Below are 7,727 nucleotides of genomic sequence, written 5' to 3'. Positions count from 1 at the left end.
AGCTCACAGGCTGATAGGAGTCACTGACCCACAAGTCATACTCCACAGGAGTATGCCATCGGGGGAGCACTGAGGAAGGAATAACCAATTGTGTCTGAAAAGATGGCTGGAAACATTGCCCAGAGAAGATGACACTGAACTGGACTTGGGGATGATATTGGTCATTATAAAGGGGAAGAAGATGGTGAAGCTCACCAAGGTGATGATGATGGATGAGAAGACTCCATCAGGATGGGTGGAGGTGATGGGGCTGAGGAAGACACTCTACCTTGGTGCCTCTGCTGGTAGTAGTATGGACACTGATATAGGCCATCCCAAACCAGTTCAGGGACTCTCACAGCCATGGCTTTGTGGTTCAAGGTACAGTTTATCTGTGTCTTTTTCTTCTTCAATGAAGGAGCATTCAGAGCTCAGACATTCATGTGGCTTGTAAGCAGAACATGATGATAATGATTTTTCTGGCTATTCCTTTAGAGGGAGTTGCTTGCTTTGGGATTATAAAGAGATATTCTTGCAACAGGCCTTGATTTGATTTTAATCTGAATAAAAAGTTACTAAGAACTAAGGAAAGGGAATTTTCACACTAATTACTAGTTGATCAGATGGCACTGATGTTGGACATCTGATTCCCATCCCATCTCTCCCTATTGCAGAGCCCTCTGATTTAGCATCTATAGCTTGATGTGCTTGGGTTCCAGGGGACCATTTGTGATGGGTCCAGAGAGCTTGTGGAAGATTAGAAAGTGAGCTGTACTTCCTTCACTTTCCAGTTCTAGAATCCCTGACCCTGGTGACTGGTAATTCCAGAGAAGCTTCCTCACCGCCCCCTGCCCCCCACCAGTCTCTCCAACTGGCTCATCACATGCTTGATGTCTTGCCATTACCACATCATTTCTTTGGCTTAGGTCCTGCAGCTCCAGGAAAAGATGAAGGTGGAACATATCAAGATGTTATCACTCTGAAACATCCCGCTAACAGAGTTAACAGCTCACTGTCTCCTGGTCTACTATATTTTAACAGTGGGGAGGATAGGAAAACTGCTTAAAGTCTGGGTCAATTCTTGTTTTTTTTAAATGTTTATTTTAGGGACAGAGTGAGAGACAATGTGAGTGGGGGAGGGGCAGCGGGAGAGGGAGACACAGAAGTCTGGGTCAATTCTAATGAACAGGACTGGATGAAGATGTGTGGCAGAAGAGTTAGCAGCTTTGGGACCTCTGAGGGCTGATGGGAGGTGGGGGAAATGCTCTAAATTAGTCCCAGAGTTTTGGGTTGAGCAATATTTGGAAGTGAATGAAAGGGGTCTCTGTTTGTTTGAAGGCACCAGTGGGGGGACCCTGCAGAGGGAATGATCAGAGTCCTCGTGGATGTACTGGGAGTCCCTGCCTTTCACCTGTGTCCTGTTGTCATTCTCCAAAGTGACCTCTCACCCTCAGCTTTTCTTACCCAGCACGCTGTTTGTTTGGTGACACTGGGTTGCTTTGCATCCTAGGATATTGATATTAAAAAAAAAAAAAAACTTAGGGGAAAACCATACATGTCTTTGGTTATAATAATTTTTAGAAAAGCTTTAACAAGGCCACTTTCCTAGGCCTCAGTCTAACCTAGTTTTTCTTCAGTAATCAGCCACAACTTCTAGCTGTGTTTTTACACAAAACACCTTGTCCTGGTCTCCTTTCCAGTAGTAAGAAGCTAGGCCTTGAGACTTCAGAAAACTGAAAATTCCAAGGCTGGAAGTTCCTGGGTGCATGCCACCTGGTTGAGCTAGCTGTCCTGTTGTGGAGGGTGACATTTACATTGGAATCTTATAACCAGGCTTGAAATTCAGAAAATTCTGAGAACTCATTGGGTAACTTTGAGTTATATTTTTGAAAACATGAACTAGAAATTGGGAACAACATCTCAAGCATTATGACTCTAAGACTGAGTCTCCTAGGTCCGCTGGCATGCCTATCATTGGTTTGCTCACAGACTCATTTATCTTCCTTCCCGCTTTTCTGCTCTAGGTTGTAGAGAACTACATTTCCCAGGCTCCCTCATGGAGGAACCTACCTTGAGACTGAGAGTAAGTTGGAAGTTTACACTTTGAGGGCAGCTTTTAACTAATGGCTAAGAGAGGTATCAATACCCCAGCTCCCTTCTCCCTGAATGTGACCTCCTTCAGGACTGGTCCAAAGTTACCCTCCTGGCACTCTGGTTGATCTCATACCCTAGCCTGGCCTTCTTCCTATTCCCATTTCCTCACTCCCTGCCAATACCCACACCATCCCTTACCATTCACAAGTATTCTCAACAAAGGGGAAGACAAAACAATGGCTCTGATTCCTTCTCCTTTTTCTAATCCCGGTCTGAATCAATTTGGCACCTGGCCCATACTGTCATTTGGGCCATGTCTAAGAGCTTTGCCTTTCTGACTTTAGGATAAGTCCCTGGAGGGGATCTTACACTCCTGTCTCCCTTGAGATGCCCAGCAGGCACTAGGACATCCATAGAAGCACCCCTTGTCAGAAGTGGAAGGCTGTGGGGGTCACTGAGACCAGATGAGGAAAACAAGCCTCGGAAAACCTAAGGGGGCATGTTGACTAAATGCCACTCTCTTTTTCTTTTAAGAGATGTGCAGGGAGACATTGTATTCTCATGATAGTCAGTTCTTTGTTTATTGAGTTGTTGTTGTTACTATTACTCTTGCTTCATGGTATCCCGAGGGGCTCCAGGCCTTTATCACATATGGTTGGGAAGTATCCTGAAGCCATTTCAAGCTGGGCAGGGAGGTGAGTGTAGGCAGCAAACTAAATGGAGAATCACAGCAGGGTTTGAGGTGTGTGCATGGAGTCCAGGAGGAGCCTGAGCATTTAGCCCAGCCTTACTGGGGACGGGGATAGAGAGTGCTTCCGTGATGAAGTGAAGCCTGAGCTGAATGTTGAGGTTAAACAGGAATTTCCAAGGTAGATGAGGGTAGTTCCCCCCACCCCCATTCAATATCCAACCAACATTGAATATAAAGATGATACTTTTTTATTTACAAAGAGTTTTGCTTAGGGGTATGAGAACAGAGTTTGAGATCAAATGGGATTTAAATCCTGGCACCATCACTTCCTTTGTGACCTTGAGCAAGTTCCTAAAACTCTCTGAACCTCAATATCTTCATCTGTGAATTGGGATAATAAATCCCACCTCATTCCATGATTATCCAGTTCAAATGAGATGGACTGACTTGTATAAAGCACTGGAGAAGTGATAGCTATGATGTTTCCATAGTGAGCTTTCAAATTTTATCAGCATCAAATGAATGTTGACAGTTCTCTTACTGTGTTTAAGTGTTGAGTGAACCTCATCTCGTCCCATGCACCCTCATTTGAGAGGACAGAAGATATATTCCCTGGACTAGAAACTCAGAGAAAAAAGGGGACCTGCCCATTCTTATCTTAAGTTGGGCTCCCCAAGAAGCAGGAGCCAGGCAGACACGATGGTGCAAGCAACTTACTTTGGAGGTGATCTTAGGAAACACTGGCTAGGGAGCAGGAAGTGAGAGAAGGGAAGTCAGCTCACTGCAGGAGGTGTTTTCAGTCTGTTACCACATGGGCAGTGGGACTCCTTTCCACAGGAAGCTCTGGGAGGCAGTGTAGAGTGCATGTCTCAAGGTTACCCCAGCCGAAGGAGTTGCTGCATAGTTACCCACCAACTCCGGTCATGGCCGGGAGCTGATCCCGGGGCATCTGGCATGTCCAGCTAGTGCTACAGGCAGCACAGCAGACTCCAGTGGCCAGGGGACAGGTGGGTGCTAGCAGATGGGTGTGGGATGTGGCAGTTGCAAGTGGGGGGCATCAATAGGACACTGTTAGTGTCGCCTTCCCTGGTCTCATGGTTAGGGAGCTGAGTGCATGAATGGGGATGGGTACCCGGGAGGCTGGATGGGAGTCTGAGGACAGACAGAACCAGGACAGGTGCTGCATCTCTGTCTGGCATTTATGCTCTGCCTCAGTGAGCAGTCTGGTTGGGTGCCCTGGAAATTTAAGTGATCTGTTTAAGACGCTCTTCCCTTTGCATAGTGATTTATGAATAACGCTGAGTTGATTTTACCACTGTTGCTTCATCAAAAAGAGAAAATATTTGATTCCTCCCCCACTGTTCTCTGCCTTCAGCCCCCTACACCTGGTCTCAAATTCCCTGCTAGTCCCCTTAGATCTAGAGAAAGATTATTAAACATTTCTACTTGCAGGCAATCCTCATATGGAAGCACCACACATGGGTTTTCTCTGTCTAGCGCTATGTGTTGTGACCTGACCCTGGGACAACAATTTGGATCCAAGGGGATTATTTGGGAGATAGTTCTGGCAGGAGTCACGTTGAAGAGTGGAGCGGTCAGACAGGGAAGGGAGGAAATGCCAGTGGAGGGCATTAATGGCTTGGTGGGGGCACTCAGGAAACCCTGTCCGTCTGGGGGTCTCTGTTTGAATATCTCCCTGAGGGGTGAGGTGGCTGGAACACTGCTCCCCAATGCCCTCCCTCCTTGGGTGAGAGCTGCTGCTGAGAAGCTAGCTCCCCGGGGCACTTTTGGCGTGCTCTGTGCTCAGAGGAGCCCCTCCCCCATCAGATAGTGCCCTCAGGAAGACATGCAGGGATGGGCTGAAGGGAACCAACTGAGAGTGCTCACTGGAGGACAGAAGGAGACGCTCTACTAGATCTACAGGCCCTGGAAGACAACTGATTTTCTCCTGGTGGAGGCAGAGCCACAAATGTGAATAACTCTTTCATCATGCCACACCCCTGCCCAACCAGCGTCCACGGACCCCTATCACTTATTTCATCCGAGCTAACTTCCCGAATTCTTGCTGTTCTGGCACTGCCTGATAATTCTTTGCCTTCTAAACCATAAAGAATGATAACCACAACAGAATACATAATTAATCAAACCGACATTCCTGCTTTCCACACCATGTGCACAGAGGGAGCTAATGCATATTTGGCTGGTGGATTAAACTGTTTTGGATTTCCCTTGACAGTCCTACATACAGCTAGCTATACCTTCGTTCCCAGCCTTGCTTGCTCCCTCACCCTTTCTGAGCCTGCACACCCATTCTCTTCCTTCTGTCAGTGCAGTTCTGTGCATTACTCAAGGCCAAGTGTAGATGAGCCTCCATTTGGTCTTCTTCTTACCCTTGCTCCTCCATAGTGCATGTTTGTAAGGGTCATATGTCAGGCCAGGGGCTACTGGCCATCTGGCTGGATGTTGGCTCTTGTTCCATGTGTGAACTTTGTCTGCTCAAAGCTGGGGACTGAGTTTCTTCTCTGTCTCCATGGCACAGCCATGCTTAGGGCCAAGTCCTTGATCAGTCCTCTGTGACCACTGGCATGATGGGTGCTGGCAATATGATTATGAGGTCCACAGCGGTTGCTGTGGGTGCCTTGCCCACATCCCTGCAACATTTGCTCTGCACCCCAAAAGCTGCTTACAATGAACATTGTGACTCTGCCCCAGGACTTCCTTTTCTGTCTGGGAAGCGAATGTGGCCTGTGTATAGGGCAATCAAGAAGTGCCCAAGAGCTACAGAGAAGGAAAGACACCTCGACAGCTTCCTCATCCTCAGTTGAGGTAACTCCGAGGGGTATTCTGCATGCCCTCCCAGGCTTCCACAATGGGAGTAGCTCCAGGAGCCCACAGTGGTAACTTGCTGGATAATATAATCCCTTTTGGGGGCTGCTTTCTCTTCTTTTCTTAGTTTTCAACTCTCCTGTGTTTCCTGCTGTCACTTCTTTCCAGATTAAACTTACACTTGAATCCTTATTTCAGAGTGTGTGTCCAGGGTCACCCGAATCACGTAGATGGCCTCGACATGAGAACCGGTAGGTGTAAGGTTCCTGAAGCCTTCCCAGATTTTTGGGTTCACTGTGTTTATGATGAGGGCTGGGAGTGGGACTGGCAGTGTTGGGGCCAGAGGACCTTAGGGGCTGCACTTGGAGGTAGGTCTGAGTTCAAGGGAAGGGTCAGGTGGGCCTGAGAAGCAGGATTTATCTGGGTAAGCTCTTTGCTAAAGAGGAAACGGATTGAAGTGAACTTGGGGTGACCCTGAAGGTTGTTAGGCCCTGAGTATTGCCATAAGACGTGTCTTGACTTGAAAGTTTACTACAAAGTAGTTTGGATATTGGGAGAAAGTACCACTTTTGCCAGCCAAAACCCACATCTCCTTTCTGAGTCAGAGTGGTTGCTTGGGTATCTTTTGCCAGGGCATCTGCATACCTTTGTCTTGACACAGTACTTGATCTGTTCCTCACTGAGGGAAACTTGAGTTGGTGGTTATGACCTACCCCCTGGGGTAAATGATCTGAGATGATCCCATTTCTGACTTACCTCTGGTCCTGGCTTCAGAGAGCACTTCACTCTGGCTTCAGAGAGCACCTCACACTGACCATAGACTGATTTTCCCCACCCCAGCCATTAGACTAACTTGTAAGTCCAATTTCAGAAACAGATTCTATCATCTCAAGGAGACCAGCAAAGACAGGGTGGGTCCCTGAGTGTAGCCCACCCACATCTGGAGGTACATGATCCCAAATCTCCTATGGGGTAGAGGGTCTCCTATGGCCTTGATTCCAGGAGATTCTATAATCTGACCTTGGCAATAAGGACCAAAGGCTTTCATGACTGTGTGAATTTCAATTTTCATGCATCCATCTGTTCATCCTGAATCTGGAACAGTTTTACCCATTGAAGGAATTAAACAGGAGTTGGAAAGAGCTCAACAAGACCAGCCAAAGACTCAAAGAACATTTGGCTCAAGGAAATTCCAGAAGAGAAAGAGCTGGTGAAAAGGGAGGCTGGAATCCTGGCAACTCCCTCCCACCCAAAGCAGGAAGGGTAGTTCAAGCTGCCAAAGGAAAGATCCAGGCCAGGCTGGGAAGCCACCTTCATACATGGGTAAGGATAAGAGAGGCAATGGGACTCCATTATCCAATAAGGTGGAACACAGAGGGAATCAGCTTTATTGGGGCTCGTTAAAGAGGACCCTAAATGTGTTCTGAAGAATTTGTTTGATAGAAACCCTTCTGATTGGGACAGAAAGGCCTTGATTTTATTAATTCCAGTTCTTTCATTAACAAGATGGATAATTTTTTGTCTTTCATGAAACTAAAGAAAATTGAACTCTATCATACATTCTGAAAAGTGGACACAAGTGTACTGCTCCTTGATGAATTTTCACAAACTGAATTCACCCATGTAATCAGCACTCAGTTAGAGAAACAAAACAGAAGTTAGCACCTCCAAATCCCACACCCTGTGCTCTCCTCCTAGTCACTATCTCCTCAAGGGTTATCACTACCCTGACTTTAAAAAATAAAGTTTATTTATTTACGTTGAGAGAGAGAAAGAGCGTGCATGAGTTGGAGATGGGCAGAGAGAGAGGGAGAGAGAGAATACCAAGCAAGCTCCCTGTCAGTATAGAGCCAGATGTAGGGCTCGATCCCATGAAGCATAAGATCATGACCTGAGCCAAAATCAAGAGTTGGACACTAAGCCAGCTGAGCCATCCAGGTGCCCGTATCCTGACTTTTAATAGCTTAGATTAATTTTTCCTGTTCTTGAAATTCATATAAATGGAATTATTCAGTGAATATTCTTTTATGTCTGTCATTTCCCCACCAACATTGTATATGTAAATTTTATCCACATTGTGTGCAACAGCAGGCCATTCTTTTTCATTGTGTTCAGTATTTAAATTTATGGTATACCA

At 46.5% G+C, this 7,727-nt stretch overlaps 1 long non-coding RNA gene across 3 annotated transcripts in view; it reads left to right on the top strand.

The window, feature by feature from the left end:
• The first annotated feature begins 5,441 nt into the window (after nt 1-5,441).
• Nucleotides 5,442-7,727, top strand: part of LOC115273212 — a 42,838-nt gene continuing 40,552 nt past the window's right edge. For 2 of the 3 annotated variants that reach the window (XR_003900742.1, XR_003900743.1), the window contains exons 1-3: nt 5,442-5,590; nt 5,789-5,841; nt 6,695-6,913. This is a non-coding gene — a long non-coding RNA (uncharacterized LOC115273212). The remainder of the gene's footprint in view (nt 5,591-5,788; nt 5,842-6,694; nt 6,914-7,727) is intronic. The other variant, XR_003900744.1, reaches the window with a different exon arrangement.

This window comes from Suricata suricatta, chromosome 12 (assembly GCF_006229205.1).
Source record: "Suricata suricatta isolate VVHF042 chromosome 12, meerkat_22Aug2017_6uvM2_HiC, whole genome shotgun sequence".
NCBI classification, from domain to species: Eukaryota; Metazoa; Chordata; class Mammalia; order Carnivora; family Herpestidae; genus Suricata; species Suricata suricatta.
The sequence above is the reverse complement of the archived record's forward strand: the minus strand, read 5'-3'. Positions and strand labels throughout refer to the sequence as shown.